This window comes from Sciurus carolinensis, chromosome 14, assembly GCF_902686445.1.
Source record: "Sciurus carolinensis chromosome 14, mSciCar1.2, whole genome shotgun sequence".
In the NCBI taxonomy this organism is placed as follows: Eukaryota; Metazoa; Chordata; class Mammalia; order Rodentia; family Sciuridae; genus Sciurus; species Sciurus carolinensis.
Window position 1 is genome coordinate 37,269,629 of NC_062226.1, and position 27,023 is coordinate 37,296,651.

General features: G+C 38.4%; 1 protein-coding gene and 1 pseudogene across 3 annotated transcripts in view; one reads left to right on the forward strand and one right to left on the reverse strand.

Annotated features, from left to right (window-relative positions):
- LOC124964755 (40S ribosomal protein S6-like) lies at positions 1 to 26,991 on the forward strand (annotated as a pseudogene).
- The window catches only part of LOC124965001 (phospholipid-transporting ATPase FetA-like), a 142,044-nt gene that overhangs the window by 104,622 nt on the left and 10,399 nt on the right, over positions 1 to 27,023 (reverse strand). The window lies entirely within an intron of this gene.

Genomic DNA, 27,023 nt, shown 5'->3' on the forward strand with positions numbered 1-27,023 from the left:
ATGCCTGGGGCCATTGCTGTGGACCCTACTGAAGGATATCATCATCACCTCCGAGGAGCCCTAGGTAACCTCAGAAGTCATGGGTAAGTCAATTCAATTCCTTTAAGGCATGGAGGCCACTTACTCAGTTCTAGCCACTCATGCAGAAAAGCCTTCCTCCCAAACCACTATGCTGGTAGACATAGATGGAAAAAACAAAAGAAATTTCTTTACTCCCCATAGATTGTGTAAATTTGGACAAAAACTTTTTTTTTTTTTTTTTTTTTTTTTTTTTTTTTTTTTTTTTTTTTGTGGTGCTGGTGATTGAACCAGAGCCTTATGCATACAAGGCAAGCACTCTCCCAACTAAGCTACATCCCCAGCCCCTGGACAAAAACTTCATGTATGAGTTTCTAATAGTTTCTAGTTGCCCAATCCCTCTTCATGCAAAAACTGAGAATTATCTTACAACTGGGATATAAACCCCAACCCATTCTCTTAGCTAGAGATGGTACTCCTATGCCAAATGTCATTGATTTGTAAGAAAATCCACTGGCCTGGTATAATGGAGAGTCAGAAAGGACAATTTATACCTACCGGGTATACATAACCTTAAAGGACCACACTATTACCTTAACAGAAAACAATATCCCTTTAAAAGATAAAGCCAAAAAGGGACTACAGCCTATCATAGATGAACTAGTTCCATATGGACTTCTTAGACATTGTCAATCAATTTTGCCTGTCTTAAAACGCAGTGGGGGCCAGATGCATTGGTGAACGCCTTTAATCCCAGTGGCTCTGGAGGCTGAGGCAGGAGGATTGAGAGTTCAAAACCAGCCTCAGCAAAAGTGAGGTGGTAAGGAGCTCAGTGAGACCCTGTCTCTAAAAAAAAATACAAAGAAATGGAGCTGGGGATGTGACTCAGTGGCCAAGTGCCCCTGAGTTAAATCCCTGGTTCTCCTCCCTGCAAAAAAAAAAACCCAGTGGGGGACTTGCCAATTAGGCTGTGGTCCCTGTACACCCCTTGGGTGCTGACCCATATACCTTATTCTCCTAAATACCAGAAAAGATCATCTGGTTTACTGTGCTGAATTTCAAAGATGAGGTATTTTCAGTCCCTCTGTACCTAGCATCCCGATACTTCTTTGCTTTTGAATGGGAAAACCCTTTCAACAAGGAAAGACAATAATATACATGGACAGTCCTCCTTCAGTGGTTTAGGAATAGCCCTCTTTTCTTTGCCTAAGCAAAGGACTTAAGGGATGTCCAACTTGAGCAGGGAGGGATCCTTTGGGATGTGGATGACCTGTTGATATGTAGTTTGACTGAAGAGGTCTTCAAACATGATACTTCAAGGCATTCAATTTTGTAGCAGAGGAGATACAAGGTATATAAGAAAAAGACCCAAATCTCCAAACAAAAGGCTCAATACTTGGGATATATACTTACCATGGGAACCAGACAAATCTCCCCAGATAGGATAAAGCCCATTTATGTAGTAAGTCCAACTGCCACCAAACCACAATTGTGCTCTTTTTAGGATATTTTGGGCTTTTGCAGAATCTGGATCCCCAACTTCAGTCTCACTGAAAAATCTCTATGAGAAGACCAAAGGACCAGATTAAGAGCCCACAGAATGAGACCCAGAAATGAATATGGCCTTAAGTCCCTTAAACAGGCTCTAAGCCAGGCTCCAGCCCTAGGAATAACTTATTTAACAAAACCTTTTATCCTATACATGGTAGAAAAAAGGAATAACTACTGGGGTCCTAACTCAAAACCTGGGCAACCAACCTAGACCTTAGTTTATTCTCAAAAAACAAACAAACAAAAAAAAAACAGTAACAACAATGAAAAAAAAAAAAAAAAAACTAGATGGAGAGGCAGAAGGGTGACCAGCTTGTAATACTGGCAGCCACAGTCCTCTTTTTTTAAAAATATATTTTTAGTTGTAAATTAACACAATGCCCTTATTTTATTTATTTATTTTTATGTGGTGCTCAGGATCAAACCCAGTGCCTCACATATGCTAGGCAAGTGCTCAACCACTGAGCTACAAACCCAGCCTCACAGTCCTCTTAATTAATGGGGGAAACCATTAAGATTTCCTTAAGACATTCCCTAGAAGTCCAAACTTCCCATCAGGTAAAAAAATCTTAGGAATAAAATATTACTTGTGGATAACTGGAGAAAGGCTTACAAAATACCAGGCAATACTAGATAATCCTGATGTCACTGTCAGGACTTATAACATTTTAAAAAAAAATATTTTTTAGTTACAGGTGGACACAATACCTTTATTTATTTATTAAGTATTTTTTAGATGTTGATAGACCTTTATTTTAGTCATTTATTTATATGTGGTGCTGAGAATTGAACCCACATGCTAGGCAAGTGCTCTACCACTGAGCCACAACACAAGCCCCTATTTTATTTATTTTTATTTGGTGCTAAGGATTGAACCCCAGTACCTCACATGTTCTAGGGAAGTGCTCTACCACTGAACTACAACCCACCCCAGGACTTGTAACATTCTTAACCAGCCTCTTCAATGCCTACCAACCTCCCAACACACAGCTCCCATGAAGAGGTCGTTTTTCAGATCTACACCAGTCAACCCAATTTGTTTGATTCATGCCTTCATAACCCTGAGAAAGAATGGTTTACTGACAGTAGCAGTTCTGCCCAAAATGGTCAGAGAAGGGCTGGATACATAGTAGACTACATGAAACCATAGAGCTAACCCTCTGCCCCCCGAGACTTCAGCTCAAAAGGCTAAACTCATTACCCTAACAAGAATCCTTATAAAGAGACAAAATAGGTATTAATGTGTATACAAACTCTAAATATGCCTTCATGGTGTTTCATGCCCATGCAGTCATATGGAAGGAAAGCAGTCTTTAACAGGTCAAAACTCCCCAATCAAACACAAAGAATAAATTCTACAACTACTGGAGGCAGTATACTTCCCCAAGACAAGAGCAGTCATCCATTGCTGGGGGCACCACAGAAATATATAAAAAAAAAAATGAGACCACGAGAATGGGAAGTTATTCTCCATGTATGTATAATATGTCAAAATACATTCTACTGTCATGTATAACTCAAAATAATAAAAAATTTAAAAAAATATATTCATATGCAGAAAAATGGTTGACCAAGTAGCCAAGGAGGCAGTTCAAAAGGAAATAACAATCCCTGTTATGACCTTATTCCCCTTTCATGAAGAAGGCTGTACCCAGCGTATACCCCTGAGGATGAACAGACGACTAAAGTGGCCAGAGCTCACAGACATGGGGATTGGTGTCAGGGGCGGGCTCTGAGGGTCCCAGAGCCGGACCGTGGCATGATCTCTAAGATGGCGCCTGGCAACTTGCCAGACATAGCTGCACTCATATACAAGTTTTAGAAAGTAACTCTGGTTGGCTGTTGTACATGAGGCAATCCTGGTATCTGCCTGGAGACTGTTCCTTGATAGGCTGACTTTCCTGGTAGTCTACTCTCTGATAGGCTGATGTTCTCAATATAAGTCGGAGACTTGTGGAATAAAGCCCTTTTGGTTCCTGTGATCAAGAAAAGCGTACGTGTTGTGATTGCCCACCGCAGGCGATGGGCGATCATAGATTGGTGGGAAAAGGATGGCCAATTGTATCTACCTATGTCCCTACACCAGATTCCTGGTCTTGGGACCTAGAGCTGTTCTCTCCTACTAGGTCAACTCTGCTTTATGAAGTATACTTTCGCTTTCAATAAATTTATGCTCTGGTTACTTCTCCTGTGTGTCTTGCTCAATTCTTTGTTCAAGATGCCAAGAACCTGGACATCAACTTGACTCTCCTCTAGTAACAGTGGCTAGGAGTTGGAGGTGGAGTCCAGGCAGGGTTACACAATTTTGTGCTAGTTTTCCTTGGGCTTGCGTATTGCCCTCACATCATGCTTTCTTGGTGCAAGGACATGGGCACTGGGTTGTTCAGGAGTTGCTCGCTTTGCATTCCAGTGGTTCATGGGTATTTCCTGCATTCCAATAGTTCAGGGCATCTCTCTTTCGAAATTCAGTAATTTTTCCCCCTCTGTATCCCCAAATTCCTCTCAATAATAGAGGAAGAACTTGATGGTTCAATGCCTCTGCGGAAAGCCAAGCTCAGGGCTAGAATGCATTTGTACCCATTCAAAGATAACAAGCACAAGACTCTTTGGATATATAAAGGTAGTCACAGAGCTAAGAGCAGGATGGAAAACTAAGTATCTCTGAATAAGAAAGTGAAGGGAATTGATTCTGTGAAGCTTATTGTGAAGGGTCTTATAGGAGAAAGAATGAGTAACACTGTGAGACGAGTGAAAGGAGCAAATATGTAATATTCAGTTTTCAGTTTTCATTTGCTTGCTTTAGTGTCATATAAATACCATTTGTTCTGCCCAAACTTTCAGTGAAGTCTGTGATTGTTATGGTTTAGACATGAGGTATCTCCCAAAAGCTTATGTGTGAAACAATGCAAGAAAGTTCAGTGGCAGAATAATTAGATTATAAGAGCTTTGACCTAATCAGTGGTTTAATCCACTGATGTGGATTAACTGGGTAGTAACTATAGGCAAGCAGGATGTGGCTGAAGAAGGTAGGTCACTAAGGGCATGTCTTTGGGGTTTATATTTTGTTCCTGGTGAGCAGAACTCTGTTTCCTTGTTGCCATGTCCTGAGCTGCTTTCTTCCACTACACCCTTCTGCCGTGATGTTTTGCCTCACTTTAGGCCCAGAGCTATGGAGTTGGCTGATGATGAATTAAACCTCTGAAACCATGAGCCAAAATACTTTTAGTTCCCTATATTATTCTTATCAGGTCTTTTGGGCACAGTGACGAATAAGCTGACTAAAACAGTGATATACTTTAAATGCTGGTGTGAATAAGCCTATATGTGTGTAGTGCGTGGTGGGGAGTGAGGAAGGGAGGGGGAGGAAAAGAAGGGGTAGATAAAAAATCAGGATGATCACCCACACTAAACTGAAGTAATAACAGACCAGGTAAAATGATGAGATTGAACCAGTAACTGAAAGCAATTTGGAGGAAGCAGAAACTGTGAACCAGAGGAATCTTTTAAAATATTAATAGAAATAAAAAAGCTGCCCTATCCCACTGCATAAGAGATAGGATTCGAACCAGTTCTATTTTACTTCACAGGATGAGTAATTCAACTGACATCTGGAGCACCAATGTACTATATGTATTCTACTCTGTGTGCTGCTTAAGAACCTGGTAGAGGATGGGTAAGATAGATGCACAATAATGAAAAAATAAGACAGAAGAGAAGAAACAAGGGAGGAAGAGAATATCTTAATTGACCTATTAGGAAGTGAGTCACTCAAGGACAGGTTTTGTGTCTCTTTTACATATTTACTTTAGCATAACACTACACATAGCAGACACTCCAAAAACTTAAAACTACTAAGGAAGGGAGAGAGTTTCAAAATTTTCAAAGAAAAATATTTGGAGGAAGAAGGGATGGAAAAGAGGAAAGTAGAGAGCAGCAGAATAGCACAAACTGTGGGAAGCCATCCTTATTTAGCAGAATCAGACTAGGTTGAGCCACGGGACAGCAGAGGCCTGGTTTCTAGGAACTGCTGGGAAGCATGTGTCGCTGCGTGGGAGTGGTTCCCTGTCTCCTTCTGGAATTTTCCCCCTAAGAGGATGGCTCCCCTAACTCCACACCCTATCCTGTCCATCACAGAAGCTCCACCCAGTCCTTGCCCCCTTTACCTGCATATGACCTGCATGTTGTTGTTGTAAGAGGCCAGAGTTGGTTTGGCCCGACCCATCATGCCCCGCCCCCTCTCATATAAAAACAATATTGGCTCCTGTGTGTTCACTGAGTAGATAAATTTTTTGAGTAATAGAAAAACTCCCAACATCCTCCTACAGGCAGTTAACCCCTTTCCTCCTCCATGCGGGACATGGTAGAGAGGACCTCCAAACAAACCATACAGGTTTTTAAATTACTTTCCATTTTAGAAAATGATGATGTCCCAAACATAGAATGTTTAAGTTTGAATCACAGCAGTTGGTAAAATTTTCCAAGGAAAGGATGGGTGGGACTTGAATGGATGGGACTTGGATACTTTGGGAGCTTTAAATAGAACAAAAGTTTAAAAGAAAACGTCTCATTGTGTTTATTATTTCCCAGATCCTAATCCAAATACATTAAATAAAGCTTGTTTATTTTCTCACATCTACTTATTTATTGTTGTTGTTATTTTGTTTCTTATTGTGTGTGTGATGCTGGGAATATGCTAGGCAAGTGTTCAAACTGCACACAGACCCTCATATCCAAATTAAAAAAAAAAATCGTTCTTTACATCTTCTGGCAAAATCTCTCAAGTATAACATTTTGCTTTAGCTTATTTCCCTCCCATTTTTGTCCTTAGAAGAAATCAACAGGGAAACACAAAATTCCTATGAAAAGGGATAGAACCATTTTTCTTATCCCCCATCAATCCTTGAATACAGCTTGGTACATCATTGTCCAATTGGTTCAAATGCCTCCTCTTTTGTGCTATGGGTCCTTTTCACCTACTATCAGTCATCTTCTTAGGGTGACCAATTCATTCTGGTTTGTCTGGATTTTCCTGATTTTAGCACTGAAATGTCTGGAGCCCAAGGAAGTCCCTCAGTCCTGGAGAAGGAGGGACATTGCCACCTTCTTGCTCTGCTCATTAATTCTTACCTACTTTAGAAACACAGAAAGGTTGTTTGATATTTTGAAAGAACAGCAAGGAGGGCTGTACAGCTAAAGGTTATAGTGAGAGAGTAATACAATTTGTTAACAGAGAGGTTGAGTGGGGGCAGAAAATGGTGATCCTTATTCTGAAATATGTGGAAAGTCACTGGAGGTTTTTAAGCAAAGGAGTGCTCTGATCTACTTACAATGATCACTTGGACCACTGTGTTGAGAATAAAGTGTAGTGCAAAAGCAGGGAAACCAGTTGATGGTTGTTGTAATAATCCAAGCAAGTCATGACAGTAGTCTGGGCCAGGATGGGAGCACTAGAGGGAATGAGAAGTGGTCAGATTCTGAATATAGTTTGCACGTACAATCAGTAGCATTTGCTAATGAATTGAAAATTGGATGTAAGAGAAATGGAGTAGTCAAGAGGGACACCAAGTTTTTTTCTTTAGTGACTGGAAAGATAATTGCCATTTACCAAAATGGAAGGAGGAGGCTGTAAGTGAAAATCAGGAGTTAGGGTTTGGTGGTGTTAAGTTCAAGCTGCCTTTAAAACATCTAAATAGAGGTTTGGGGTGGAAGACAGTTGGATATACCAATTTAGTATTCTGGAGAGAGGTTCAACTTGAAGATAGGAAGTGGAAGTCATGAGTGCACAGATGGTGCTTAAAGCTTTGGAAGTGAATGAGATGAACTACAGGAAAAGAGAAGAGCATAGGTCTTGAAGAAGGAAAAGGCTATAGGCATATTGAGTAAGATAAGGACAGAGACCATGGATTTAGTAAGATGAAGGTGGCTTTGACAAAGCTAATTGCAGTGTACTAAATAGAAAGTAGAGACAGTGAGACTAAATTATAACCACCCTCTTTTAACAATTAAGAAAATCGATGCATTAAAAGTACTTATCTATCTAACTCTCTTATTGACATGCCAAGGGCATGTTTCAGGCCAATAAGACTCTATAAGTTAACTCTGTTTTTCGGGAATAATTTTATATCTGAATGTTTTTTGAGTAAATTAAAATATAGGAAGTCAACCTTTAGCTGGGCAAGGTGCAGTCCAAAGCCTTTAAATAGCCTTTCTCAATGTCCCTGACTCTGGCCTTGGCACAAATCCCCAACAAAAGCCAGAACTACTAGCGAAACATTTGAAGACATTTTACCTTTTTGTCTCAGTCTTTTATATTCCATGGTTACTTCAAAGTTTATTAAGACAGACCTCTCCTACCCTGTTTCAATGACAGTGCATTTTCCTGTTTTTCTTCCACTACTTCTTTGACTGTTTTGCAGTATGATGTAGTGGATTTAGAATGACCTAAATTTAAACCTCAGAATCAATACTTACCAAATGTATGGTCTAGGGCTAGATAATTGCTCTGAATTTGTCTCCTTACCTCTGACATGCTTTATACATGACAGGTGCTCTTACCACAAAGTATTGCTTGTATCCATCAGTCTATGCTTTCCTTGAATGGTGATCTCATCTTTTCTTCACATCTCTAGCCATGACTCTTAAAACTTTTATCTTTATTCTTGAATTCATACTGTTGGACATTTCCTCCTAGGTGTTCCCTAGTACCTTAAAATAAACATGTTCCAAAACAACATTCTTCACCTTCCCTGATCTTAAACATTTTGTTCCTCTGACTCACTATATTGTAATTTATTCATGAAATCCAGGCATCACCTTTAGTTCCTCCTCTGGTCATCTGCCAAGACATATATCCCATCTGAGGGTCTCCTGAAGCTATTACTTCCTTTCTATTCCAGTAAATGTTGTCTCAGACTTTTTATACTTTGCTGCTGGATCCCGTATCATGTTATTTGTTTCCCACTGTTATAATCTATCCACTGCTACCCTAAATCAGACCACTGATGGTGTCTTTTTACCAACCAACTCAAAAAACTTCAATGGTCTTCTATGGGTTACTCAACAAAGTTGAGGTATCATGAGCCTCACATACAAGATGCTCAGATTTGAATCCAAACTACTTTTTTTTATCTTTTTTTCCCACTACTTATCTTGATTCAAATTAGCCTATATATGGTCCACACTTTCGTACACCCATGCCACTGTTCATACCTTCCAAGTTCCCTCCTCTATCTCAGTCTATCCTCAAGGACAGGGGCTGGGGTTGTGGCTTAGTGGTAGAGCACTTGTCTGGCATGTGTGAGGCACTGGGTTTGATCCTCAGCACCACATAAAAATAATTAAATAAAATAAAGGAAAATAAAGGTATAAAAAAATCCTCCAGATGATCAAGGGTGATCAGATATCTAAGGCACTTTCTTATGGAACTGTGAAAGATGTAAGGGTTGCACAGAAGTACACATGAGGTTAGATCCAAGATGGCGGACTAGAGGGAGGCTGCGTTCCTTGTCGCTCTGTAACTCCGGTTTCAAGCAGAGGATATCTGTTTCTTGGTGAGGCAGTTTTTGCTGCTTATCGATCCCCTGGTGTTTACCCCATTTGTCTGCTGTGATGACCTGCAGTCTGCCAGCATATCGACGCCTTTTTTGAGAGCAGACTGCTCACTGTCAGGCGACTATCATCCGCCATTTGCCTGCCTCTCGCCTGTCCATCGCCTACCTTATACCTATCCATCACCCAACGCACGAGGTTCACCTCCTGATCCTCTGAAAACAGTTAGCAAACTGATCGCTGACCACCAGTGGAGCACCAGCTGCCTGCTGTCGCCTGGAAGTTCACTGTTACAGTACCTGCAGGATTGATTACATGTGGCTGCTGCCATTTTGAGACAACAGCGAGGCCCTGTAGGACCCCTGGCCGGACTGACTGAGCCCCGTCTCCAGGATACCTCAGCCTAACCGATCACTCCCTGCCTCTGGGACCCTCACATCGACTGACTGCTCCCTGACGCCAGGACCCCCAGACCAACTGACTGCACCCTATCACTGGGACCCCAGACCGACTGATTGCACCCGGCCTCCAGGATCCCACAACCACACCAAACACACCGGACCTCCAGGACCCCTGCCTGATCAACTGCATCCCACCTCCAGGACCTCCAGCTGACCACGTCCACACTCTGAGCTGCAGCTCCCCATTTGCCAACACATTTTGAAGCCAGAGCGGCGTCTTGGATAATCCTGGAAGCCGTAGCTCCGATCTTTGGGTGGGGCAAATCCCATCCTGTGACGCCTGCTGGAGGCTTGAAGCTCATTGTCAGGTACCTCTCATGCATCAGGCTACTGAACACAGGGAGGTTTCATTACTATATGACTGTTATACAGATTTTCTTTTTTCTCCTTTTTAAAAAATTTAAGTTTTTATTTCTTTACTTTTCTTGCTCTCTTTTCTTTTTGTTTACCTGTTCCCTCAGAGTCTCTTTCTCCCTTTTTTGCATGCTAACATTCAATTTCTTTTGATTATACTCTCACCCTTTCTATTTTCTAAAACTTCTGTATATTCTTTTCTTGTCCCATTAACAGCCACATTCTACATCCCTCTGCATCCTCTTTATCCTCCATTAGAAACTGCAGACCTTATTGCAAACCTGTTTGTTTTACCGAAGATAATATTTGAACTCATTTTGTTTACTATGACAATTTTGTTATTGTCCCCATAGGGGCTATTTGGTCTAGGATTGCATAGTGTCTGATTTGGGCACTGCTAATATTGATCTCCCCTTAAAGAAAGGGTTTTGGAAACCTATAGGGCCACTATAAACCTATAGGGGGAAATCTGCAATACCCCAGATCTGCACTGCTAGAGGGGAAGATACATGAACAACATGAAAAAACAAGGGAAGAAAATGATCCAAACAAATCTAGATTCTATATCAATAGAATCCAATGACAATATGTTAGAAGAAATGTCAGAAAAGGACTTCCGATTATACATGATTAAGATGATTCACGAAGCAAAGGATGAGATAAGAGAGCAAATGCAGGCAATGAATGATAATACCAATAAGCTGAAAGAGCACCTGCAGGAAGCAAAAGATCATTTCAACAAAGAGATAGAGATTCTAAAAAAAAAAACCAAACAGAAATCCTTGAAATGAAGGAGACAATAAACCAAATTAAAAACTCAATGGAAAGCATCACCAAAAGACTAGACCACTTGGGAGACAGAACCTCAGACAATGAAGACAAAATATTTAATCTTGAAAATAAAGTTGACCAAACAGAGAAGATGGTAAGAAATCATGAACAGAATCTCCAAGACCTAGAGACATCATGAAAAGACCAAATTTAAGAATTACTGGGATTGAGGAAGGTACAGAGATACATACCAAAGGAATGAACAACCTATTCAATGAAATAATATCAGAAAATTTCCCAAACCTGAAGAATGAAATGGAAAATCAAATACAAGAGGCTTACAGAACACCAAATGCACAGAATCACAACAGATCAACACCAAGGCACATTATAATGAAAATGCCTAACATTCAAAATAAAGATAGGATTTTGAAGGCTGCAAGAGAAAAGCATCAGATTACATATAGGGGGAGACCAATACAGATAGCAGCTGACTTCTCAACCCAGACTCTAAAATCTAGAAGGGCCTGGAACAATATATTTCAAGCTCTGAAAGAACATGGTTGCCAACCAAGAATCCTATACCCAGTAAAACTAACCTTCAGATTTGAAGATGAAATAAAATCCTTCCATGATAAACAAAAGTTAAAAGAGTTTACAAATAGAAAGCCTGCACTACAGAATGTTCTCAACAAAATATTCCATGAGGAGGAAATGAAAAACAAAAATGGAGGTCAGCAAAGGGAGGAACTACCTTAGAGAAAAACCACTCAAAGGAGAAACCAAGCCAACTTAAAAACCAAAAATAAGCCAAATGACTGGGAATACAAATCATATCTCAATAATAACCCTGAACATTAATGGCCTAAACTCTTCAATCAAAAGACATAGACTGGCAGAAAGGATTAAAAAGAAAGACCCAACAATATGCTGCCTGCAAGAGACTCATCTCATAGAAAAAGACATCCACAGACTAAAGGTGAAAGGAATGGAAAAAACCTACCATGCACATGGACTCAGTAAAAAAGCGGAGGTTTCCATCCTTATATCAGATAAAGTGGACTTCAAGCCAAAGTTAATCAGAAGGGATAAAGAAGGACATTTCATACTGCTTAAGGGAACCATAAATCAGGAACACATAACGATAGTAAATATTTATGCCCCAAACAATGGTGCATCCCTGGACATCAAACAAATCTTTCTCAATTTCAGGAATCACACAGACCACAACACAATAATTCTGGGTGACTTTAACGCACCGCTGTCACCACTAGATAGATCTTCCAAACAAAAACCAACCAAAGAAACCATAGAACTCAATAACACAATCAAAAACCTAGATTTAATAGACATATATAGAATATTCCATCCATCAATGAGCGGATTCACTTTCTTCTCAGCAGCACATGGAATCTTCTCGAAAATAGACCATATGTTATGCCACAAAGCAGCCCTTAGGAAATGCAAAAAAATAGAGATACTACCTTGTGTTCTATCAGATCATAATGAACTGAGAGTAGAAATCAATGACAAAATAAAAAACAGAAATTACTCCAACACCTGGAGACTAAATAATATGCTATTGAATGAAACATGGATAAAAAAAACATCAGGGAGGAGATTAAAAAATTCTTAGAGGTCAATGAGAATGATGATACAACATATCAAAATCTCTGGGACACTATGAAAGTGGTACTAAGAGGAAAATTCATTGCATGGAGTGCATTCCAGAAAAGAATGAAAAGCCAACAACGAAATGACCTAACATTACAGCTCAAAGCCCTAGAAAAAGAAGAACAGAATAACAGCAAAAGTAGTAGAAGATAGGAAATAATTAAAATCAGAGCTAAAATTAATGAAATTGAAACAAAAGAAACAATTCAAAAAATTGACAAAACAAAAAGTTGGTTCTTTGAGAAAGTAAACAAAATAGACAAAACCTTAGCCACACTAACAAAGAGGAGAGAGAAGACTCAAATTACTAAAATACATGATGCAAAAGGAAATATCATGACAGACACCACTGAGATACAGAACATAATGAGAAGCTACTTTGAAAATCTATATTCCAACAAAATAGAAAATACTGAAGACATTGACAAATTTCTAGAGACATATGCTCCTCCCAAATTGAACCAGGAGGACATACACAATTTAAACAGATCAATATCAAGCAATGAAATAGAAGAAGCCATTAAAAATCTACCATCCAAGAAAAGCCCAGGACCAGACAGATTCTCAGCCAAGTTCTACAAGACCTTCAAAGAAGAACTCATTCCAATACTTCTCAAAGTATTCCAGGAAATAGAAAAGGAGGGTACCCTGCCGAATTCATTCTATGAAGCTAATATCACCCTCATACCCTAACCAGGAAAAGACACATCAAGGAAAGAAAATTTTAGACCAATATCCTTGATGAATATAGATGCAAAGATCCTTAACAAAATATTGGCAAACGTATCCAAAAACATATTAAGAAAATTGTGCACCACAATCAAGTGGGGTTCATCCCTGGAATGCAAGGATGGTTCAACATTTGTAAATCAATAACGTAATCCATCATGTCAATAGACTTAAGGATAAGAATCATATGGTTATTTCAATTGACGCAGAAAAAGCGTTTGACAAAATACAACACCCCTTCATGCTCAAAACACTAGAAAAAATAGGGATAGTAGGAACATACCTGAACATTATAAAGGCTATTTATGCTAAGCCCATGGCCAACATCATTCTTAATGGAGAAAAACTGAAACCATTCCCTTTAAAAACGGGAACAAGACAGGGATGCCCTCTTTCACCTCTTCTATTCAACATTGTCCTCGAAACTCTAGCCAGAGCAATTAGGCAGACCAAAGAAATTAAAGGGATATGGATAGGAAAAGAGGAACTTAAGTTGTCACTATTTGCTGATGACATGATTCTATATTTAGAGGATCCAAAAACTAGAAAATTTCTAGGCCTCACCAATGAATTCAGCAAAATAGCAGGCTATAAAATCAACACGCATAAATCTAAAGCATTTTTATACGCAAGCAACGAAACAGCTGAAAGGGAAATGAGGAAAACAACCCCATTTGCAATAGCCTCAAAAAAATAAAATAAAATACTTGGGAATCAATCTAACCAAAGAGGTAAAAGATCTCTACAATGAAAACTACAAAACATTGAAGAAAGAAATTAAGGAAGACCTTAGAAGATGGAAAGATCTCCCATGTTCTTGGATAGGCAGAATTAATATTGTCAAAATGGCCACACTATCAAAAGTGCTATACAGATTCAATGCAATTCCAATTAAAATCCCAATGATGTACCTTACAGAAATAGAGCAAGCAATCATGAAATTCATCTGGAAGAATAAGAAACCCAGAATACCTAAAGCAATCCTTAGCAGGAAGAATGAAAGAGGGGGTATCGTAATACCAGAACTTCAACTATACTACAAAGCAACAGTAACAAAAACGGCATGGTATTGGCACCAAAATAGACAGGTAGATCAATGGTACAGAATAGAGGATACGGACACAAACCCAAATAAATACAATTTTCTCATACTAGACAAAGGGGCCAAAAATATGCAATGGAGAAAAGAGAGTCTCTTCAACAAATGGTGCTGGGAAAACTGGAAATCCACATGCAACAGAATGAAACTAAACCCCTATCTCTCACCCTGCACAAAACTCAACTCACAATGGATCAAGGACCTTGAAATCAGACCAGAGACCCTGCATCTTATAGAAGAAAAAGTAGGTCCAAATCTTCAACTTGTTGGCTTAGGATCAGACTTCCTTAAAAGGACTCCCATAGCACAAGAAATAAAAGCAAGGGGGCTGGGGAGATAGCTCAGTTGGTAGAGTGGTTGCCTTGTAAGCACAAGGCCCTGGGTTCGATCCCCAGCACCCAAAAAAAAAAAAAGAAATAAAAGCAAGAATCAATAACTGGGATAGATTCAAACTAAATAGCTTTCTCTCAGCAAAGGAAACTATCAGCAATGCAAAGAGAGAGCCTACAGAGTGGGAGAATATCTTTGCCACTCATACTTGAGATAGAGCACTAATTTCCAGAATATATAAAGAACTCAAAAAACTCTACACGAAGAATACAAATAACCCAATCAACAAATGGGCTAAGGATATGAACAGACACTTCACAGAAGATCTACAAGCAATCAACAAACATATGAAAAAATGTTCACCATCTTTAGTAATAAGAGAAATGCAAATCAAAACTACACTAAGATTCCATCTCACCCCACTTAGAATGGTGATTATCAAGAATACAAGCAACAATAGGTGTTGGAGAGGATGTGGGGAAAAAGGTACACTCATACATTGCTGGTGGAGCTGCAAATTAGTGCAGACACTCTGGAAAGCAGTGTGGAGATTCCTTAGAAAACTTGGAATGGACCTACCATTTGACCTAGCTATCCCACTTCTCAGCCTATACCCAAAGGACTTAAAATCAGCATACTACAGAGATACAGCCACATCCATGTTCAAAGCTGCTCAATTCACAATAGCCAGATTGTGGAACCAACCTAGATGCCCTTCAATTGATGAATGGATAAAGAAACTGTGGTATATATATATACAATGGAATATTACTCAGCTATAAAGAATAATAAAATCATGGCATTTGCAGGCAAATGGATGAAATTGGAGAATATCATGCTAAGTGAGATAAGCCAATCTCAAAAATCCAAAAGACGAATGATCTCACTGATAAGCGGATGATGACACATAATGGGGGGTGGGAGGGGGGCAAGAATGGAGGAAGGAGGGACTGTGTAGAGGGAAAAGAGAGGTGGGAGGGGTGGGGGGGGAAGGAAAAAAATAACGGAATGAATCAAACATCATTACTCTATGTAAATGTATGAATATGCAAATGGTATGCTGTTACTCCATGTACAAACAGAAACAACATGTATCCCATTTGTTTACAATAAAAAAAAAATCCTCCAGGGCTATCTTAACAAAGGCCAGTGTAAATTCCATGAACTTCTCAATGGAGTTCCTCTGCAACAACATACAGAAATAATCCCTTCCTACTCTTAATTCCCACAACACTTTATTGGTTTATTCTCTCAAAGCTAATCATATTTTCTTCCTCATGTTACAACTTTTTAAAATTTAATCTCCTCTATTTAGTGAACCATGTCATCTAAAGTCACAGCACAGGGCCTATCTTCTAAATCGGTGATAGGCTGAACAAAAAAAAAAAAAAAAAAGAAAGTTGGTTGAATCAAGAATGAAGACAAGCACAAAATAATCAAAACTATCTACCCAAGAAAATGCTTTCTAAAAAATACTTGTTACAAACTGTCTCCTGCTGATAACTTTAACAAGACAATTGCTATAAAAGAACACAAACACATTAGCTGATGATGTTTAAAATCTGCTCTGGGATCTGTACATCTCTCAGCTGAAATCAATCCAAAGGCACATTTCTCTCACTCTCCTACTTCATTAGATACAAGTGTGGCAACCATAAAGTGAGGCGCTCCTGTGACTTAAGAAAATCCAACATCCTAAACTGTAAGGGAATTTCTGGGCTCCACATATTAATTCTTTCCCCATGGCCTATGCTCTACTAATCTACTTCACACAAACAGGCAGCATATTTCTTATGTTATCAGGTCAAAAAATTATGGGAGCTTAAGTCACACCAGTGTGAGGCTCCTTGTTCCCATATGGCCCCAGGAAACCTTGGCTTGGAGATTAAACTGGGGATATCCCTGCATCACAGTGCTGGTTGGAGTTGTCAGGTAGTTTACTCATATATCATATGGAGACAGGATCTAAGGGGAGTCACAGAGGGACAGACTGAACATGTTTTAATTAAACTAAGCCCCAAGTAAGCAGAATTGCTTTCCATTCCCACCAAAAATGTTTGAGATGGGAGTCATTCTGAATCTTGGATTGCCTTTTAGGGTCACTCTGATCCTGGAAACTGCAGAATTTCAAAATTGGAAGGGTACTGGGAGATATCTAGTCCATCCTTCAACCCCAAATAGTCATTTCTTGCATTCAGTAATCTTGGTGCCCTTGCTTAAATAATTGCAGTGAAGAAGAAATCACTGTCTCTCAAAACCACTTTTCCATTTTCAGACAGCTGTATTTATAAATTCCTTATTTCATACAGTATCTCCTGACTCCCATAAACCCTGGAAGTCTGCAAGTATCAAAGTAGAGCCTGCTCAAGTTATATTTTTATTTCTTTCCAGTTGATGAGCACTGAGATGAACAAGCACTCAGCCCTTCAAGTATGCTACTTTGGATGGTTCCATTCACCTATCACCTTCCCTCATGTGATAATGTGGTCACTGCATTAGGTGCTAGGGTCAAAGGTCTTGGACCCTAAAATCTGGTTGATCTATTGACTTATTATGAGGGTGGTAGCCAATAAAATTAATTATGAGCATTTTTCTTTTTTCTCAGCACCAATCTCTGAAATTCTAAAGCTTTCCCACTTGCCCTAATTCTCAAACACATGCCACTCTGATGTTACATAACCTCAATCTCTTTCAGGAATTTCTCTTCTTCAGTGTATCTCTCAGGGATTTTCAATAACCTTTCTGGCATTCTCTCTATATCTTCTCATTCCAGTCCAATAAATTAAAATCACAGTAGCCTATCCAGACAAATGCTGTCTAAAGCAAGACTAACAGTCTTGCACATTGCATTTCTTGCAATAAATCAGGCAGATGGGCAGCTCCTCTGAAACTCCAATTTTACAGAGAATCCTGCCACTTCCTGAATTTAACTCTTGATGAACTTCTTCTGAGTCATGCTTAGTGGTCAATTGTATCATTGGTCTTAATGCGGTGCTTGATAGGCTACAGGATCCAAAAAAGACACAAATAAATTTTAAATAGAAACTTTACACACACACAGACATACCCTTCAAAGGAAATTAATGAGAGTTGATATTACTGTCAATGGAAATATTCCCTGGAAATAATCTACCTAAGAGAGAATTTATAAATATGCTAAGATTAAAGTATAGCCTAAGTAAATCTCATTATGAAATTCAGAGTTCCTCTTTAGAAAGGGATGCATGAAGTTAAAATATAACTAATAAAGATAAGCTCTACTACTTGTGTGTATGTGTGATACTGGGGACTGAATCCCTGGGGCACTTTACCACTGAACTGCATTCCCATCTCCCCTCACCCTTTAAGACATGGCCTTGCTCAGTTTGCTCAGGCTGGTCTCAAACTAGAGAACCTCCTAGTTCAACCTCTCAAGTGGCCCAGATTACAGGCATGTGCCACTACTCCCAGTTTAGAAACATTCTACTTTTTAAAACTAAGCATTTGGTTATTACAGAGTCAAGGAAGCAGTTTTTTTTTTTTATTGTAAACAAATGGGATACATGTTGTTTCTCTGTTTGTACATGGAGTAAAGGCATACCATTTGTGTAATCATAAATTTACATAGGGTAATGTTGTTTGATTCATTCTGTTATTTTTTCCCTTCTCCCCACCCCTCTTTTCCCTCTATATAGTCCTTCCTTCCTCCATTCTTGCCCCCCTCCCTAACCCTAACTCTAACCCTAACACTAACCCCTCCAAGCCCCATTATGTGTCATCATCCACTTATTAGCGATATCATTCGTCCTTTGGTTTTTTGAGATTGAAGGAAGCAGTTTTTAGAGAACAGAAAATGCTGAAATTGAACATTTATCACTTCCTGGGGAAATTTTTTCTTGGATTATAATGCTTATCAAAGTTATTTGGAAAGAAATATCACTAGAACTCAGACAGTGTATTTGACTATCAAATACCATGTCTTAATGTCAGTACCACATAAGAAGGTAGGGTGGGGATGATGCCAAATGCCTGTAATCCCAGGTACTTAGGAAGAGGATTATAAATTTGAGGCCAGTCTAGGCAATTTAGTAGGACCCTGTTGCAAAATAAAAAAGGATTGGGGATGTTGCCCAGTGGTAGAGCATCCCTGGTTTCAATTCCCAGTGCCACAAACCAAACCATATCAAACCAAACTAAACCAAAACCACACTAAACCAAACAAAAACCACATAAGAGCTATATAAATTATAGGATTTCCAATTTGGTCTCTTGGATGGAGTTGGCCACTAAAAGTCAATGCCTTAGACATGATATTTCTCATGGTGAAGTTCTAAATTAGTTGTCTTGGTACTAAACAATTCTAAGAAAGAGGAGAGGGCTGGGTGTGGGGTACATGCCTGTAATTCCAGTGGCTCAGGAGGCTGAGAACAGAAGGATCACAAGTTGGAGGCCAGTCGTAGAAATTTAGTGAGGCCCTGAGCAACTTAGCAAAACCCTGTCTCAAAATTAAAAAAAAAAAAGGTTGGGGATAGAGCTCAGTGGTAAAATGCCCTGGAGTTTAATATGCAGTGCCAAAAGGGGAGGGAGGGGGGTTCAGGTGGGAGAGAGGGAGAGAGGGAGAGAGAGAGAGAGAGACTGAATTGCCGGGCATATGGTCACTCCTAAGACAAGCTATAAATAGAATTTCCTGGATAGGGAAACTCAACATTGCAAAGATGCAAATTATCTCCAAGATTAATATACAAATTTAATGCAATACTAACCAATGGGTTTTCAAAAAATTGAATTAATAATTTTAAACTTTTAAAATACTGGGCACAGTGGCATGCACTACTTGGGAAGCTGAAGCAGTAGGATTACAAGTTTAGCCTCAGCAACTTGGCAAGACCCCATCTCAAAATAAAATAAAAAGGGCTGGGGATGTAACTCAGTAGTACAGTACTTGTCTAGCATACAGGAATCCCTAGGTTCAATCCCTAGTACTGCAAGGAAAAAAAAAGAAAAATCTCCATTTAAGAGGGAGTGATTACTTACCTTTTCAATTATATGTTATGGCAATTTATGGGAAACACCATAAATTACAATGATATTTCAAACAGTAATATCTGACAATTGATTCTCTTTCTTTCCCTTTCTCTGTCTCTGTCTCTCTCTCTCTCTCTCTCTCTCTCTCTCTCTCTCTCTCTCTCACACACACACACACACACACACACACACACACACACAGTATCTGGTTGGCTGTAAGAAATTCAGTCTTGAAGGGGAGACATGAGTAAACAATTGCTAAATAGTGTGGTGGATAAGAACAGAGATAAGGAGAGAGTATTTTGGAAGTACAAGGACAAGGTATTACCAGACTATGGTTTTCTTGGATAGTTCCTGAGTCATGTCATAAAGCACATGTCAGCTTAATTAATATGGTTGATAAGAGTTTTTCAGGCAGAGGTGAGCAACAGCCTCCCATGTGAAAGGGCACAGAGAGGAAAACACTACAGAATACCATTGAATAATTTAAAAGATAAATAAGTATGATCAGACTTATGATTTAGAAAGATATAGCATTAGTGTGAGTATAGTTTGAGAACCAAGAAATGAATTAAGATGGTGATCTTGTAATCCAGACAAAAAAATGAATAAAGTACTGGAAGTGGGAATGAAAATGGGGTTGCAGTCAACAGTTAAGAGGAAAAATCAGATTGGATTTTTATCCATTGTTTTTATATACCAAAGTCTGGGATCTGGACTTCAATTTTTAGGCTCACAAATTTGGTTTTGGCTGTTCACTGAGCCTGAATCTATAATTCAAACTAACAATATGGTTTCAGAGGCTGAGAATGACTGATTATTATTTGTAATGAAATAGATGAACTATCTCATTGACTGTAATATTTGTTTTGCCACACTCACATATTTCTCCTTCTAGAAAAATAAACAGAAACCAGGCACAGGGGTGCACCTCTCTAATCTCAGCTTCTCTGGACAGCTGAGGCAGGAGGACTGAAAATTTGAGACCAGCCTCAGCAACATAGTTAGACCCTACCTCAAAATAAAAAATAAAAAGGACTGGGGATGTAGCTTAGTGGCAGAGTACCCCTGGGTTTGATCCCCAGTACTGGAAAATAAAAGAAAGAAAGATACACATGAGAAACCAATTATAATCAGAAGCCTGCTTGGTGAACAAGGGAAATATACTGTGATGTGTTTCAGGTATTTAATAGCATCAAGCCACAAGGGAGAGGTAGGGATGCTTAGGTTTGAGAACTATGATCTCTCCCTTGGACAAAATTGGGATAGGCATAATCAAAGTACACTTCTCACACCCTTGTTTCCCCTTGTTTCTGTGTTTCCATTGCTAACTGATAGCACTTCTGTGACTTTTCTTTAGGTAAATGTTTTCGACAAGTCATAGCATGTCTATTCTGTCTTTTTTTTTTTATTTTAATTTTCAGTACTGGGGATTGAACCCAAGGGTGCTCTACCATCAAGCATCATCCCTAGTGCTTTTAAATTTTATTTTATTTTATTATTTGTTCTTTTTAGTTACTCATGACAGTAGAATGTATTTTGGCAAATATACATACTGTTTTAGTTAGCTTTTTCTCTGCTGGGACTAAATGACTTGACCAACATAATTATAGAGGAGGAAAGTTTTATTTGAAGGCTCATGGTTTCAGAGGTCTTTGTCCATAGAAGGCTGGCTCCATTCTTCAGGGCTCAAGGTGAGGCAGAATATTGTGGTAGCAGAGTATGGCACAGGAAAGCAGCTCACATCAGCAGGAAGCAGAGAGAGACTCCACTCTTTAGATACAAAACATATATCCCATAGCCACGCCCCAATTCCCACCTCTTCCAGCCACACCCTACCACTTCAATTAATCCCATCAGGGATTAATTCATTGATTGGGTTAAGACTCTTACAGTCCAGTAATTTCTCCTCTGAACCTTCTTGCATTGTCTCACATGTGAGCTTTTGTGGGACACCTCATATCCAAACCATTACACATTCATACAGTATATTTTATTGTAATCAGGATCCTATTCTTGGGGTTGTACATGATGCAGAGTTACTCTGGTCGTGTATTCAAATACAAGGCTGGGAAAGTTATGTCTGATTCATCTTACTATCCTTCCTATTCCCCTTCCTCCTCCCTTCCCTTTGTGCCTTTGTCTAAACCAATGAACTTCTATTCTTCCCTCCCAACCCTCCTTTGTTGTTAGCATTCACATATCAGAGAGAACATTTGGCCTTTGGTTTTTTGGGACTGGCTTATTTCACTTAGTATGATATTCTCCAGTTCCATCCATTTACCTGCAAATGCCAGGTAATATGTGGCTAATATTCCATTGTGTATATATACCACATTTTCTTTATCCATTCATCCTTTGAAGGACACCTAGGTTGGTTAGATAGCTTGGCTATTGTGAGTTGAGCTGCTATAAACATTGATGTGGCTGTATCACTGTAATATGCTAATTTTAAGTCCTTTGGGTATAGACCAAGAAGTGGGATAACTGGGTCAAATGGTGGTTCCATTCCAAGTTTTCTAAGGAATCTTCATACTATTTTCCATGTGGTTACACCAATTTGCAGTCCCACCAACAATATAAGGGTGTACCTTTCTCTGCACATCCTCACCAACGTTTATCATTACCTATAGTCTTGATAATGGCTATTTTGATTGGAGTGTAGTTTTAATGTGCATTTCTCTAATTGCTAGAGATGTTGAACATTTTTTCATATATTTTTTTGACTATTCATATTTCTTCTGTGAAGTGCCTATTCAGTTTCTTTGCCCATTTATTGACTGGGTTGGCGTTTTTTGTTGTTGTTGTTGTTGTTTGGTTTGGTTTGGTTTTGGTTTTTTTGGTGTTAAGTTTTTTGAGTTCTTTGTATAACCTGGAGATAAATGCTCTATCTGATGGTACAGATTTTCTCCCATTCTGTAGGATCTCTGTTCACGTTCTTGTTTCCTTTGCTGTGAAAAAGCTTTTCAGTTTGATACCATCCCATTTATTGATTCTTGATTTTACTTCTTGTGCTTTAGGAGTCTTATTGAGGAAGTCAGTTCCTAAGTTGACAGGATGGAGAGTTGGGCCTGCTTTTCTTTTCTAGTAAGCGCAGGATCTCTGGTCTGCCTAGGTCCTTGATCCATTTTGAGTTGAGTTTTGTGCAGGGTGAGAGACAGCGGTTCAATTTCATTCTATTACATACAGATTTCCAGTTTTCCCAGCACTATTTGTTGAAGAGGCTATCTTTTCTCCAAAGTATGTATATGGCACCTTTATCTAGGATGAGATAATGTATTTAACGTGGGTTTGTCTCTGTGTCTTCTATTCTGTTCCATTTGTGTTCATGTCTGTTTTTGTGCCAGTACCATGTTGTTTTTGTTACTATAGCTCTGTAGTATAATTTAAAGTCTGGTATTGTGATGCTTCCTGCATCACTTTTCTCACTAAGGATTGCCTTGGCTATTCTGGGCCTCTTATTTTTCCAAATAGATTTAATGATTGCTTTTTCTATTTCTTTGAAGAATGTCATTGGAATTTTAATAGGAATTGCATTAAATCTGTATAGTGCTTTTGGCAGTATGGCCATTTTGACAATATTAATTCTGCCTATCCAAGAACATGGAAGATTTTTTTCATTTTCTGAAGGCCTCTTCAATTTCTTTCTTTAGTGTTCTGTAGTTTTCATTATAAAGGTCTTTCACCTCTTTTGTTAGATTGATTTCCAAGTTGTTTGTTTGTTGTTTTTTGTTTTTGAGGCTATTGTAAAGGGGATAGTTTTCCTTATTTCTCTTTCATTTATACATCATTGGTGTATAGAAATGCAATTGATTTATGGGTGTTGATTTTATACCTTGCTATTTTACTGAATTGTTTATGAGTTCAAGAATCTTTCTAGTGGAGTTTTTTGGGTCTTCTAAATATAGAATCATGTCATCAGCAAATAGGGATAGTTTGAGCTCTCTTTTCCTATTTGTATTCCTTTAATTTCTTTTGTCTAATTGCTCTGGCTAGAGTTTCAAGGACTACGTTGAATAGAAGTGGTGAGAGAGGGTATATCTGTTTGTTCCAGTTTTTAGAGGGAATGCTTTCAATTTTTCTCCATTTAGAATGATGTTGGACTTGGGTTTAGCACAGAAAGCTTTCACAATGTTGAGGTGGGTTCCTACTTATCCCTAGTTTTTCTGGTGTTTTGAGCATGAATGGATGCTGAATTTTGTCGTACACTTTTTCTGCATCTATTGAGATAATCATCTGATTCCTGTCTTTAAATCTATTAATAATTTAGACTTGGGACTGGGATTGTGGCTCAGTGGTAGAGCACTTGGCCTAGCATGTATGAGACACTGGGTTTGATTTTTAATACCACATATAAATAAATGAATAAAATAAAGTTTCATCAACAATTAAAGACACATTAAAAAATTTTTTAAAAATTTAGACTTAACAGACATATATAGAATATTTCGTCCATCAACGAATGAATATACTTTCTTTTCAGTAGCACATGGAATGTTCTCTAAAGTAGACCACATCTTAGTCCACAAAGCAATGCTTAGCAAATACAAAAATATAGAGTTAATACCTTGCATTCTATCAGATCATAATGGAATAAAATTTAAAAAATGATAAAATAAAAAATAGGAGCTACTCTAAATCTGGAGACTAAGTAATACACTACTGAATGACCAAAGGATAGCTAAAGAAATCAGGGATGGAATAAAAAATACTTAAAGAGGTAAATGAGAATAGTGAGACAACACATCAGAATTTATTTTAAAAAATGTTTTTAGTTGTAGATGGACACAATATCTTTAATTAATTAGTTAATTAATTTTTATGTGGTGCTGATGATGAAACCCAGTGCCTCAGACATGCAAGGCAAGCACTCCATGACTAAGCCACAACCCCAGCCCCACATATCAAAATTTCTGAGACACTATGAAGGCAGTTCTAAGAGGAAAGTTCACTGCATAAACTCATTCATTAAAAGAATGGAAAATCATCAAGTAAATAACCTTACTTTATATCTAGAAGTCCTAGAAAAAGAAGAACAAACCAACAGCAAAAGCAGAAGATAGGAAATAATTAAAATCAGAGCTGAAATTAATGGAATTGAAACAAACAAAAGCAATTAAAAAAATTGACCAAACAAAAAGTTGGTTCTCCAAAAAAATAAACAAAATTGCTAAACATTCAGCCAAGTCAAAGAAGCAAAAGAGAGAGAAAACCCAAATTACTAAAATTCATGATGAAAAAGCAAAGAGCTCCCTGGACACCACTGAAATACAGACGATAATCAGAAGCTACTTTGAAAATTTATATTCCAATAAAGTGGAATATCTTGAAGACATCAACAAATTTCTAGAGACATATAACCTACCCAAACTGAACCAAGAGGACATAGAAAATTTCAACAGATAAATTTCAAGCAATGAAACTGAAGATGCTATCAGAAGCCTACCAACAAAGAAAAGCCCAGGATTCTCAGCTGAGTTCTACAAGACCTTTAAAGAAGAATTTACACCAATACTCAAATTATTCCATAAAATAGAAAAGGAGGGAACCCTTCCAAATTCATTCTATGAAGCTAGTATCACCCTGACACCAAAACCAGATAAAGACATATCAAGGAAAGAAAACTTCAGACCAATATCCCTAATAAACATTGATACAAAAACTCAATAAAATATTGGCAAAATGCATGCAAAAACATCAAAAAGATAGTTCACCATGATCAAAGTGGGGTTTATTCCAGGGATAAAAGATTGATTCAACATATGGAAATCAATAAATGCAATTTATCACACCAACACTTAAATTTTATTTTGAGACAGGGTTCTCGCTAAATTGTGCAAGATGGCTTTGAACTTGTGATCCTTCTGACTCAGTCTCCTGAGTAGCTGGGATTATAGACATGCATCACTATGCCTGGCTACTCTGTCTTAAAGGTGATTTGGGGTAGATTTGCCTTCATCTGTGTTGATGTTACAATTTAATTCTTGGTTGTAGATCTAATTTCCCTTATTTCTAAGGTCATAGAGGTGAGGGGTAGAGAAATAATTGACCTTTGATTCACCATTTACTTCCAGTAAACTTGAGATGAAAGATGAAAAGACAATGGAATAGAGAGGGAAATGGGTAGGATACAAACAAACAAAAAAATTAACAAAGAGAAGGTTCTTCTTGGAGGCAATTGGTCCTCATAGACTGAATATACAAAATGTCATAAGTTAATCTAATCCTGACATATTTTAGCACCAAACCACCTGAAGAGAAACAGTTAAAGGTGTCCTATAATAGTCATTTGCCAGCTTGGGTCAATGTTAGTTTCTGAAGAAAGATCTGAGATACAAAGCACACAATTCTAGAATACAGGCTATTTGTACTCAAGGAGTAATTTTGAACTTACTACTGTTCAATAAAAATCAAAAGCTTGACAAACAATACTTATGGAGAAGAGCTGCAAGAATATGCAGTTTATCTTCTTCTTGGTCAGTTTTAAAATTTTTATTTGTTTATTTTTCTTTTTAAACCAAGGCTCAGCAAATGAGCTCCAGACACTTTGCAAACCTACTAAAATTGTTTATAAACACCTGTGCATTTTCCCCCTGGGTAGAGGTCCTAAACTTTCAATGCTGTAATCAAAAAAGGTTAAGAACACCTATAACTGTTCCTTTTCAAGGCGCCTGTGGGTGATCGGCTGGACCATGTGAAGCTAAATACCTCCTCCCAGCCACTGGCTGCCAGAAACTCATCAAAGTGGACAATGAATGCAAACTTTGTACTTTTTATGAGAAGCGTGTGGCCACAGAAGTTACTGCTGATGCTCTGAGTGAAGAATGGAAGGGTTATGTGGTCTGAATCAGTGGCAGGAAGAAAAAACAAGGTTTCCTCATGAAGCAGAGTGTTTTGATCCATGGCTGTGTTTGCCGGCTACTGTGTAAGCAGCATTCCTGTTACAGACCAAGAAGAACTGGAGAAAGTGCAAGTTTGTTCAAGGTTGCACTATGGATGCCAATCTGAGTGTTCTCAACTGGGTTATTGTCAAAAAAGGAGAGAAGGATATTCCTGGACTTATGGATAGTACTGTGCTGGTTGACTGGAACCCAAAAGAGCTAGTAGAATCTGCAAACTTTTCAATCTCTCTAAGGAAGATAATGTCCACCAATATGTTGTCAGAAAACCCTTAAGCAAGGAAGGTTAAAAAAAAAAAACCTAGGACAAAAGCACCAAAGATTCACCAAAGATTCAGCGTCTTCGTTCCTCCTCATGTACTGCAACACAGGTGCCGGGCATATTGCTCTGAAGAAACAGCCTACTAAGAAAAAAAAGGAAGAGGCTACAGAATATGCCAAACTTTTGATCAAGAGCATGAAAGAAAGCAAAGAAAAATGCCAGAAACAGATTGCCAAGAGATGCAGGCTACCCTCTCTAAGAGCATCTACTTGTGAGTCCAGTCAAAAATAAGAATTTTTAAGAATAACAAATAAATAAGATCA